Source organism: Scylla paramamosain, chromosome 24 (genome assembly GCF_035594125.1).
Source record: "Scylla paramamosain isolate STU-SP2022 chromosome 24, ASM3559412v1, whole genome shotgun sequence".
NCBI lineage: Eukaryota > Metazoa > Arthropoda > Malacostraca > Decapoda > Portunidae > Scylla > Scylla paramamosain.
The window spans coordinates 18,400,608-18,413,633 of NC_087174.1; the positions used below are offsets into that span (position 1 = coordinate 18,400,608).

Sequence of the window (13,026 nt, forward strand, 5' to 3'; positions counted from 1 at the left end):
GTCAGATCCTCCTTCATACTCGTAAAGTCCTTCCTCTCCAGCCCCGCACCTCCGTCTCATATGTTTGATCTTGTAAAAAAACTGGAGTGGTTTCCTCCAACATCTTCATCTTTCCATGTCATTCTTTATTAATGTTTTTTTTTTTTTTTTAGCTCAGTCGGATGCTTCTGTGCGTCCACGTGAGCAATCAAATAATAGTGATACCTCATTTTTCGTTGTTTTCTTTCCCACGCGTGTTTTCCATCTGTGAAACTCAATACGAAGAACACTCCAATAAAGTTTGGAGGGCATTGGCATTACTGGACAAAGAAAAATGAAGGAGGAAAAGTGATGTCTAGAAGTGCTCATGCCTCTTCCTCTCGTCGCTTTCCATCAGACCCTCGAGGAACGATCCACTTTCTAAAACAAATAAGGAATCAGAGACACAACTGAAACATCCTCCTTCACGTGTCGAATGGCAGCAGACTCAGATATTCTGGTAAAATTCCCAAAAATTCTTCTTCAAGTGAGTTGAGTTACGTGTCTTCTACTACTTATCTATTACAAGAAACTTCTCGAATTTTGTTCCTTTTCAAAACTACACTCTTTGGGGCCTCTTTTCGACCTTTTGGTTACCCTATGAAAAAACAGCATGACGAGTAGAAAGCAGGTAAGTACGCTTAACTTGTGTAACAGTTGTGATAACTGAGAAAGGGAAACACATCCTGCAAGTAAGTGAGGCACCCACCCTGGTACAGCTGCGGGGAGTTCCTCTCTCTCTCTCTCTCTCTCTCTCTCTCTCTCTCTCTCTCTCTCTCTCTCTCTCTCTCTCTCTCTCTCTCTCTCTAAATATACAGATATTTATAAGACTAAACCGCTTCGCCTGCACCTGGTTAGCGTAAAATATAATATCAGGCTTTTACACACCAGCTTTGCATTGAGTCCGTTTATAAAATGCCCCCCGCAACTCCCTTTCATCCCCTCCCGCCATCCTTCTCCACTCCCCTAAATTTTTCCCCTCCTTGCCTCGTCCTGCCCCAGAGGAAGAAAATACCTGGGGAGGAAGGAAAGGGAGGACACGTAAGTTTGAAATTAATGAAATAAAGAGCGCACTGCATTTTTTATTGAAAATATTACACTGATCCACAAGATTAAAATATATTAAATTTGTAAAAATAAATGCAGATGAAATAAAGAGGCCACGTTTTAACAACTTGATTACCGAGTCTCTTTTCAAATCATTCACCACAACATTTGAGATCCAGTATCTTTCTACCTCCTTTTTAGAAATAAAATTTGAAAACGTTGCCCTATACACCCGTATCATGAAATGCTTTGGTCTCTCATAACGACTATTTTCAAAGGTCACGAATGATTAATCATGTTCTCTTGGGTGATTTTTCTTTCACTGATGATACAAAATCTTTTTTAAACTACTACTACGATAATGATGAGATTCTTAAATGTTCCTACAAACTCTACCAAAACTAGTTAAAAATAGTGAAGGTTAAGACACCGAAACGTTTTGGGAATACTATTCCTTCACTTTATGCCGTATCATGATGTGGTGGCAACCTTCGATAAAGAGCGTGTTTAAATGGTTTTCCTTTTCTGTTACGTTCCATAAAGAGTCTGTTTTTTTTTTTTTCCGTCACCCCGGTCTTAACCACGGAGACGGCACTGCAACCATGGCAGGTGAAGCGAAGAGGAACATAAAGACATTATATGAACGCCCCGTCTCTGTCCATTACACACTAAACACTATCAACAACTTGAATCCAATACTCTCAAACGTTTCAGCGTCTTATCTCAAAGTTAACAAAATTTCCCCTTCAATACCTGTAACTTATTAAACATTATTTTTGTGCCAAACTCTCCACGTTTACAGTGCCAGGATGGTTAGCGGCGGACGATCATAGCCGTAAAATTTAAATTGTTAAGGTTTTTAAGTGTGCTTTCATTACTCTAGCGCTAATTTAAGACTCTAATATGGTAGAAGTCTTTTTGATTCCAATGATTAAAACAAGAGTTATAAACGTCTAACAAGCTCTAGTGAAACTATTGGGTATTTTTTTTTATGTTCAGTATAAGTTTAACCCTTTGACTGCCACTTGGTACACCTTTCCCTAATTACCAATCACTCTGAGACATCTTTACTTGTTTAACAGCCATATCCAGTCTATGAATTGGGAAGAAAATACAAAATCTATTCTTTTTCATCGCTATCTTTTTTCTAGATGCTTTTGGTGTTGCTAATTGTTCCGTGTTGCAGTGAAAGGGTTAATATTGTACATTAGCAATGAGAAAAACATCCATGAAGATCAGACTAATCATCTCCAAAGTGGTCTCTGAAATTATTCATCATGATAGAACTGAACGTTTCAAAGTACGGAGCAAAAACTTTGACCTGGGAAGAATAAATGTTTGTCATACTGTAAACCATATCTCAATGGCTCTAACTGAGCTTCATCAGATATGCGTATTGTTTGCCATTCAAGTCATGATATGAAGGAAAAAATGTCAGTAACTCGATCTTACTAAGCTATCAAATCCTTCTCAAGGGACCGAGAGACAAGGCTTTCTAGTCAATATCGGATAATTTTTACTTAACTTTTATTTTTTTATCTTTTTTTTTTTTTTTTTAGAAACGTTAATCAAATCTCTCTCTCTCTCTCTCTCTCTCTCTCTCTCTCTCTCTCTCTCTCTCTCTCTCTCTCTCTCTCTCTCTCTCTCTTGCTGGTTATGACAGGGGTGCTCGCGGCTGGCTGGTCGCTCATTACACTTCATTAGCTCTCCCTCTCTATTGCATCTTCGAGAGACGAGAGGGGTTAGTTGGGGAGAACAATGTGTATTAAATGTAATTATACCGCGCTCATACATTTTGCGGCCGAATGATATGATTTCATTCTCATTATTCACACCCATAACTTCACACACACACATAAACACACACACTTAACACCCAAATTTCATCCTACACGCTATTAACATCGCATACATCTATCAACACTCACACTTCTAAACACTTCTAAACACCCATACATCCACCCACATCCGCACAAAATATCCTACTATTTTCCTAAATACCCATAACTTTACACACATCCATCCATACCCATATAAAACATCCCACACGTCCATAATATCACGTACCCCCACCCACATCCATATAAACCGTCCCACTCTTTTTTTTACACATCCGCCCACACCCACACGGAAACATTCCAGTCTCATCCCACACGCTCATAACATGGCATGCCCTCTCTACTGTAGTGTCCCATTTGGAAGCCTAGTCCCGAGTGTTCCCTCAGTTGATATGAGGGACAGCGGGTGGCAGCGGCGACCGTCAGCCCACCATGTAAACAAACCCCCGCTCGCTGCTGAGTTGACCCTCTGCACCGTACGCTTCAATATTGTGAACACTTTATAGGGTCTATTGTAGCGGTCACACTTCCTACTTCCTTATTTGGTAACGTAGCTTTCGAGCGGTTTTGGTTTCTTTAGGCTTTGGAGGCATACGATGAAGTTATGATGGTGAGTCTGAGCACAAGCAGTGTGCCGGCAACCAGGGACGAGGATCGAGTAAATATAGACAGTGTTTCTGCAGGTGTTTGACATGTAATTAATTCTTCCCAGGTTTAAAGACATTGAATATTTCAATAAATACTCTCACACACCGTCTGCCTTCATTCAATACCGCCACTCACCGTCCTCATTCACTCACCAATACCTCTCACCGACCGTCGTACAGAACTCCCTCGGGCCAGCGTGGCCTCGTGCAGGGGTTTCACACACCTTAACACCTTAACTCACTGACCATGATATGGGTACACAAACACAAAGAAGCGACTCTGGTCCGCTCTGGTTCCCTCTTATATGAGGGGTTGGTATGCTATCCAGACCGTGGAAAACTTGTGGTTTGGCTCACGTCTGGTGGTAAAATGGCCGACCTCTGCATTTGATATCTCTCCTACTTGCTGAGTGTGACCGACCTGCCCTTTATCCTCTACCTCAAAACTAACCCTCGCGCAGTTTGAATACCTATTTTGGATGTGATAAAACGGCTTATTAACCGATATACTAGCTTTGGTCGCTACACTATTTCATCCCTATATTTGGCTAATCTATTGATCAAGAATATAACGGACAGCTACTTACAATGGGACAATTACGAACACTACAGCGACACCGACGAACTTCAGGCTCAGTTCTCTTCCATTCTCCCACCGGTAATGGTCGGCGATGAACGGAACTATACAGGTCACTTACAGGCCAATGACCACGTAGACCTGGCCACTCCTGAAGACAGAGGAGGTGGTGACAGGGTAAGGGGTAATGTAGGTGGTGACAGGGTAAATGATGGGAAGGGAGATGAAAAGAAAACAGTACGCTTGTTCATTGAACGTTTTTGGTCCCGTTGTTTTGGAGGAAAGTCTCGTCTCAGCCCTGGACCTATGACTTTAAGATACATATTACCCTTATTTTCCATTGATCTCAGTCAGACTGGCTAAGATTGTGTTTTAGTAGTTGACATTTGGTTTTCCTAAATATTACGAAAGTTTTGCATAACTGAATGGATTATAAGGCTTCCTCTTCAGTTCTCCAAGGCGCCTCGATTCGAGGTTTCTCGGAGCTCCGCCCACTTGTCCACTGAGAATAGACCAGCGGAGTTGCCTGGCATGCTGCCCAGGGGATAAGCGTCGTACATTTCATTGGCGAAGCGTCCCTACAGAGACCACAGCAACCTTCACCACTCGTTGCTTGAAGTTTATGCCATTTTGAAGTGAATAGGGGCTCTTCCAGGCCTTGTGATATTGTCAATTAATTAAAAGTAATCCTATATGACCGATTTTTTTTTTTTTCTGTGTGTGTGTGTGTGTGTGTGTGTGTGATCGAGGCAGAGAGAAAGGCAGACGCATTGGTTATCCTTGTTTAATGGTTGTTACATCTAAAGAAGAGATATAAAGTAATATGCCGTAGCCTGGTCAAGACATTACAGGTGAAAATAATGACTGATATTGGCCGATTATGACTCATAAAACTAGCGGCAGTTATAAAATAAAATATCAAAGCATCTCTATTTTTAGTATTTTAGACGTCTTCTTCAATTCTTCACAAACGCCTCAGAAACGCATTTTTCGACGCATTCCTTTCGCGCAGGTCTCCTGGGAGCTTCGGAACCTTACAACTAACCGGGCCGCAAGCTTTCAAAGGGCTTGCGAGAATCGTGGGCGGGCAGCGGGGCGGAGCGAAAGCCACAGCTACTCCCAATAGCGATGCAAACATGTTAGATGAAAACAAGCCGATGTGCATGTATTGTTTCCAATAAAATCTCGAACTTACAGAATTATCTGCATACAAGTGAGTCATGAGTGAAAAACATTATTAAAACTGTGTAGCATGAATTGTTTCAAATTAAGTTAATAGTAACATTTGCTAACAATGAGTGTGGAACTGTCAAGCCTTCCAGTGGCCTGAGGCAGTCTGGCAAGGCAGGTAAAGGTGCCTGAATGGCCTTCCTGTTTTGGGACAAGACTTCCAACACATCATTGTGTTCTGGTACAATGCCATAATACAGTGTGAGGTCATGACTGATGCAACCAATTCATGCTAAAATACTCTGCAGATATTACCATAAATACCATAAACTTAAAGTGTTAAGGCTGTTGTGGTCTCTGTGAGGGACACATTGCCAATGAACTGTAGGATTTTTTTTTTTTTTTTTTTTTTCCTTGGGCAGCACGCCAGGCAACTCCGCTGGTTCTTCAGTGGTAATGTGGGCGGAGCTCCGAGGAGCTAAAAATCTAAACCCTTGTGAGAACTGCAGAAGACGCCTCTTGTCTTTTTTTTTTTTTTTTTTTTTTTTTTTTTTATGTAGGAAGGATACTGGCCAAGGGCAACAAAAATCTAATAAAAAAAAATGCCCACTGAAATGCCAGTCCCTAAAAGGGTCAAAGCAGTGGTCAAAAATTGGTGGATAAGTGTCTTGAAACCTCCCTCTTGAAGGAATTCAAGTCATAGGAAGGTGGAAATACAGAAGCAGGCAAGGAGTTCCAGAGTTTACCAGAGAAAGGGATGAATGATTGAGAATACTGGTTAACTCTTGCGTTAGAGAGGTGGACAGAATAGGAGTGAGAGAAAGAAGAAAGTCTTGTGCAGCGAGGCCGCGGAAGGAGGGGAGGCATGCAGTTAGCAAGATCAGAAGAGCAGTTAGCATGAAAATAGCGGTAGAAGACAGCTAGAGATGCAACATTGCGGCGGTGAGAGAGAGGCTGAAGACAGTCAGTTAGAGGAGAGGAGTTGATGAGACGAAAAGCTTTTGATTCCACCCTGTCTAGAACAGCAGTATGAGTGGAACCCCCCCAGACATGTGAAGCATACTCCATACATGGACGGATAAGGCCCTTGTACAGAGTTAGCAGCTGCGGGGGTGAGAAAAACTGGCGGAGACGTCTCAGAACACCTAACTTCATGGAAGCTGTTTTAGCTAGAGATGAGATGTGAAGTTTCCAGTTCAGATTATAAGTAAAGGACAGACCGAGGATGTTCAGTGTAGAAGAGGGGGATAGTTGAGTGTCATTGAAGAAGAGGGGATTGTTGTCTGGAAGATTGTGTCGAGTTGATAGATGGAGGAATTGAGTTTTTGAGGCATTGAACAATACCAAGTTTGCTCTGCCCCAATCAGAAATTTTAGAAAGATCAGAAGTCAGGCGTTCTGTGGCTTCCCTGCGTGATATGTTTACCTCCTGAAGGGTTGGACGTCTATGAAAAGACGTGGAAAAGTGCAGGGTGGTATCATCAGCATAGGAGTGGATAGGACAAGAAGTTTGTTTTAGAAGATCATTAATGAATAATAAGAAGAGAGTGGGTGACAGGACAGAACCCTGAGGAACACCACTGTTAATAGATTTAGGAGAAGAACAGTGACCGTCTACCACAGCAGCAATAGAACGGTCAGAAAGGAAACTTGAGATGAAGTTACAGAGAGAAGGATAGAAACCGTAGGAGGGTAGTTTGGAAATCCAAGCTTTGTGCCAGACTCTATCAAAGGCTTTTGATATGTCCAAGGCAACAGCAAAAGTTTCACCAAAGTCTCTAAAAGAGGATGACCAAGACTCAGTAAGGAAAGCCAGAAGATCACCAGTCGAGCGGCCTTGACGGAACCCATACTGGCGATCAGATAGAAGGTTGTGAAGTGATAGATGTTTAAGAATCTTCCTGTTGAGGATAGATTCAAAAACTTTAGATAAGCAGGAAATTAAAGCAATAGGACGGTAGTTTGAGGGATTAGAGCGGTCACCCTTTTTAGGAACAGGTTGAATGTAGGCAAACTTCCAGCAAGAAGGAAAGGTAGATGTTGACAGACAGAGCTGAAAGAGTTTGACTAGGCAAGGTGCAAGCACGGAGGCACAGTTTCGGAGAACAATAGGAGGGACCCCATCAGGTCCATAAGCCTTCTGAGGGTTTAGGCCAGCGAGGGCATGGAAAACATCATTACGAAGAATTTTAATACGAGGCATGAAGTAGTCAGAGGGTGGAGGAGAGGGAGGAACAAGCCCAGAATCGTCCAAGGTAGAGTTTTTAGCAAAGGTTTGAGCAAAGAGTTCAGCTTTAGAAATAGATGTGATAGCAGTGGTGCCATCTGGTTGAAGTAGAGGAGGGAAAGAAGAAGAAGCAAAGTTATTGGAGATATTTTTGGCTAGATGCCAGAAATCACGAGGGGAGTTAGATCTTGAAAGGTTTTGACATTTTCTGTTAATGAAGGAGTTTTTGGCTAGTTGGAGAACAGACTTGGCATGGTTCCAGGCAGAAATATAAAGTGCATGAGATTCTGGTGAAGGAAGGCTTAAGTACCTTTTGTGGGCCACCTCTCTATCATGTATAGCACGAGAACAAGCTGTGTTAAACCAAGGTTTAGAAGGTTTAGGACGAGAAAAAGAGTGAGGAATGTACGCCTCCATGCCAGACACTATCACCTCTGTTATGCGCTCAGCACACAAAGACGGGTCTCTGACACGGAAGCAGTAGTCATTCCAAGGAAAATCAGCAAAATACCGCCTCAGGTCCCCCCAACTAGCAGAGGCAAAACGCCAGAGGCACCTTCGCTTAGGGGGATCCTGAGGAGGGATTGGAGTGATAGGACAAGATAAAGATATGAGATTGTGATCGGAGGAGCCCAACGGAGAAGAAAGGGTGACAGCATAAGCAGAAGGATTAGAGGTCAGGAAAAGGTCAAGAATGTTGGGCGTATCTCCAAGACGGTCAGGAATACGAGTAGGGTGTTGCACCAATTGCTCTAGGTCATGGAGGATAGCAAAGTTGTAGGCTAGTTCACCAGGATGGTCAGTGAAGGGAGAGGAAAGCCAAAGCTGGTGGTGAACATTGAAGTCTCCAAGAATGGAGATCTCTGCAAAAGGGAAGAGGGTCAGAATGTGCTCCACTTTGGAAGTTAAGTAGTCACCTTACATCAGTCCTTACATCAGTCCTTACATCAGTCTTAACAATTATATATATATATATATATATATATATATATATATATATATATATATATATATATATATATATATATATATATATATATATATATATATATATATATATATATATATATATATATATATATATATATATATATATATATATATATATATATATATATATTTTTTTTTTTTTTTTTTTTTTTTTTTTTTTTTTTTTTTCTTCTTCTTCTTCATGTAGGAAGGACACTGGCCAAGGGCAACAAAAATCTAATAAAAAAAATATGCCCACTGAAATGCCAGTCCCATAAAAGGGTCAAAGCAGTGGTCAAAAATTGATGAATAAGTGTCATGAAACCTCCCTCTTGAAAGAATTCTATTCATAGGAAGGTGGAAATACAGAAACAGACAGGGGGTTCCAGAGTTTACCAGACAAAGGGATGAATGATTGAGAATACTGGTTAACTCTTGCGTTAGAGAGGTGGATAGAAAAGGGGTGAGAGAAAGAAGAAAGTCTTGTGCAGCAAGGCCGCGGAAAGAGGGGAGGCATGCAGTTAGCAAGATCAGAAGAGCAGTTAGCATGAAAATAGCGGTAGAAGACAGCTAGATATGCAACATTGCGGCGGTGAGAGAGAGGCTGAAGACAGACAGTTAGAGGAGAGGAGTTGATGAGACGAAAAGCTTTTAATTCCACCCTGTCTAGAAGAGCAGTATGAGTGGAATCCCCCCAGACATGTGAAACATACTCCATACATGGACGGATAAGGCCCTTGTACAGAGTTAGCAGCTTGGGGGGGGGCGGGGTGAGAAAAACTGGCGGAGACGTCTCAGAACACCTAACTTCATAGAAGCTGTTTTAGCTAGAGATGAAATGTGAAGTTTCCAGTTCAGATTATAAGTAAAGGACAGACCGAGGATGTTCAGTGTAGAAGAGGGGGACAGTTGAATGTCACTGAAGAAGAGGGGTTGATAGATGGAGGAATTAAGTTTTTGAGGCATTGAACAATACCAAGTTTGCTCTGCCCCAATCAGAAATTTTAGAAAGATCAGAAGTCAAGGATTCTGTGGCTTCCCTGCGTGATATGTTTACCTCCTGAAGGGTTGGACGTCTATGAAAAGACGTGGGAAAGTGCAGGGTGGTATCATCAGCGTAGGAGTGGATAGGACAAGAAGTTTGGTTTTGAAGATCATTAATGAATAATAAGAAGAGAGTGAGTGACAGGACAGAACAGTGAGGAACACCACTGTTAATAGATTTAGGAGAAGAACAGTGACCGTCTACCACAGCAGCAATAGAACGGTCAGAAAGGAAACTTGAGATGAAGTTACAGAGAGAAGGATAGAAACCGTAAGAGGGTAGTTTGGAAATCAATGCTTTGTGCCAGACTCTATCAAAAGCTTTTGATATGTCCAAGGCAACAGCAAAAGTTTCACCAAAATCTCTAAAAGAGGATGACCAAGACTTAGTAAGGAAAACCAGAAGATCACCAGTAGAGCGGCCTTGACGGAACCCATACTGGCGATCAGATAGAAGATTGTGAAGTGATAGATGTTTAAGAATCTTCCTGTTGAGGATAGATTCAAAAACTTTAGATAGGCAGGAAATTAAAGCAATAGGACGGTAGTTTGAGAGATTAGAACGGTCACCCTTTTTAGGAACAGGTTGAATGTAGGCAAACTTCCAGCAAGAAGAAAAGGTAGATGTTGACAGACGAGTTGAAAGAGTCTGACTAGGCAAGGTGCAAGCACGGAGGCACAGTTTCGGAGAACAATAGGAGGGACCCCATCAGGTCCATAAGCCTTCCGAGGGTTTAGGCCAGCGAGGGCATGGAAAACATCATTGCGAAGAATTTTAATACGTGGCATAAAGTAGTCAGAGGGTGGAGGAGAGGGAGGAACAAGCCCAGAATCGTCCAAGGTAGACTTTTTAGCAAAGGTTTGAGCAAAGAGTTCAGCTTTAGAAATAGATGTGATAGCAGTGGTGCCATCTGGTTGAAATAGAAGAGGGAAAGAAGAAGAAGCAAAGTTATTGGAGATATTTTTGGCTAGATGCCAGAAATCACGAGGGGAGTTAGATCTTGAAAGGTTTTGACATTTTCTGTTAATGAAGGAGTTTTTGGCTAGTTGGAGAACAGACTTGGCATGGTTCCGGGCAGAAATATAAAGTGCATGAGATTCTGGTGATGGAAGGCTTAAGTACCTTTTGTGGGCCACCTCTCTATCATGTGTAGCACGAGAACAAGCTGTGTTAAACCAAGGTTTAGAAGGTTTAGGTCGAGAAGAAGAGTGAGGAATGTACGCCTCCATGCCAGACACTATCACCTCTGTTATGCGCTCAGCACACAAAGATGGGTCTCTGACACAGAAGCAGTAGTCATTCCAAGGAAAATCAGCAAAATACCTCCTCAGGTCCTCCCAACTAGCAGTGGCAAAACACCAGAGGCACCTTCGCTTAGGGGGATCCTGAGGAGGGATTGGAGCGAAAGGACAAGATAAAGATATGAGATTGTGATCGGAGGAGCCCAACGGAGAAGAAAAGGTGACAGCATAAGCAGAAGGATTAGAGGTCAGGAAAAGGTCAAGAATGTTGGGCGTATCTCCAAGACGGTCAGGAATACGAGTAGTGTGGTGGTAGTGTAAAGGACCAGGTTTTGAGCTTGGTATTGTTGGTAGCGTGGAGGTCGTGGGTGATGATTGATATTGATGTGTGCAAGTAAAAGACACGATTTATTTGAGTTCTTGATTTAATAATATAGAAAATGTACACACGTGATACGAGACAGTTGATTATAGACGTGATGACTGATCCAACGCTCTCTCTGAACTGATATGAGCTGGAGTGCTCATGAACTGATGAAATGAACAGACTCTCTAAAGACAAGACTGACTCTCTCGGAAGACTCTCTCGGACTCTCCCTAGCTATGCATGCAGGCTCTACTTATGTTAGAGAAATGGATCATAATACAGCTTTTGAGGTGAAGAAATGACGAATGAGATGCCAGGAAATGGGGTGAATCGACCAATGACAGCGGTCGTTGTTTTTTTAGCCAATGATCAGGAAGAAGGAATCAGAAGCGAACGCAGATGTTTTCCCTAAGGACTGGAAAGAAGGTGTGAACTCCCATGAGAGGGAGAGAAGGAGAGAGGTTAAAATTAGAAAAGACTGGCTGGCCATGGGCACACGTGGGATGAATATATGAACCCGCCACATCTGGAATGGATATATGAAATGATGAATATATATATATATATATATATATATATATATATATATATATATATATATATATATATATATATATATATATATATATATATATATATATATATATATATATATATATGTATATATATATACATATATATATATATATATATATATATATATATATATATATATATATATATATATATATATATATATATATATATATATACACCTGCCGAAACGATAATTACTCCCAGTGAGGTCTAAAGCACTGTTCAGGGGGTGCTGTGAACTTAGAACTTATCATTAAACCCAGCAGTGACCTCACTGAATGTTTCCCTTTGTGTCTCACAACACAAGGGGGCAGTCACAGCCTGCCCTCTAAAGACAACTCTCTTCCTCCACACAAAACTACAAGCACCTAATAACACACACACCCTTCACTCAAAAATTTTAAAATCATCATGCCGACTCCTACACCAGCCTCGGAGTCCCCATCTGGGGAGGGGACCATAAATGTCCCCAGGTCGGACTGCCTTTCTGTCGACGACTCTATGTGTCTTGACACGCCCCTTAACTTTTTCTTCATTAACTTCTGCAACATTCGCGGTCTAAGATCTAATTTTCAATCTGCAGAACACCACCTCTCCTCTTCTAAACCTCATCTTCTTTTCCTCACTGAAACTCAGGTGTCTGAGGCAACTGACAGTAGCCCCTTTTCTGTTCCCTCCTACTTTCTCTATCCTCATTTTCGATCCAAAGCTGGATGCTGCGTTTATGTGCGCAATGACTTAACCTGCTCTCGTTCCCACGCTCTTGAATATTCCGAGATTTCCACCATCTGGCTACGACTACAGAGTCACTCTCATACTAAATTTATCTGTGCCCTATACCTCTCACCTAACTCCTCTGACTATAAGAAATTCTTTGACTACTTAACTTCCAAAGTGGAGCACATTCTGACCCTCTTCCCTTCTGCAGAGATCTCCATTCTTGGATACTTCAATGTTCACCACCAGCTTTGGCTTTCCTCTCCCTTCACTGACCATCCTGGTGAACTAGCCTACAACTTTGCTATCCTCCATGACCTAGAGCAATTGGTGCAGCACCCTACTCGTATTCCTGACCGTCTTGGAGATATGCCCAACATTCTTGACCTTTTCCTGACCTCTAATCCTTCTGCTTATGCTGTCACCCTTTCTTCTCCGTTGGGCTCCTCCGATCACAATCTCATATCTTTATCTTGTCCTTTCGCTCCAATCCCTCCTCAGGATCCCCCTAAGCGAAGGTGCCTCTGGTGTTTTGCCTCTGCTAGTTGGGAGGACCTGAGGAGGTATTTTGCTGATTTTCCTTGGAAT

General features: G+C 41.9%; 1 protein-coding gene across 2 annotated transcripts in view; it reads left to right on the forward strand.

Moving 5' to 3' along the window:
* Window positions 1–210, forward strand: part of LOC135112841 (uncharacterized) — a 10,197-nt gene extending 9,987 nt beyond the window's left edge. For both annotated transcript variants that reach the window (XM_064027711.1, XM_064027712.1), the window contains exon 6: window positions 1–210. This exon is cut by the window's left edge and continues 746 nt beyond it. The gene's annotated coding sequence lies outside the window, so the exon portion shown is untranslated.
* The last annotated feature ends 12,816 nt before the right edge of the window (window positions 211–13,026 follow it).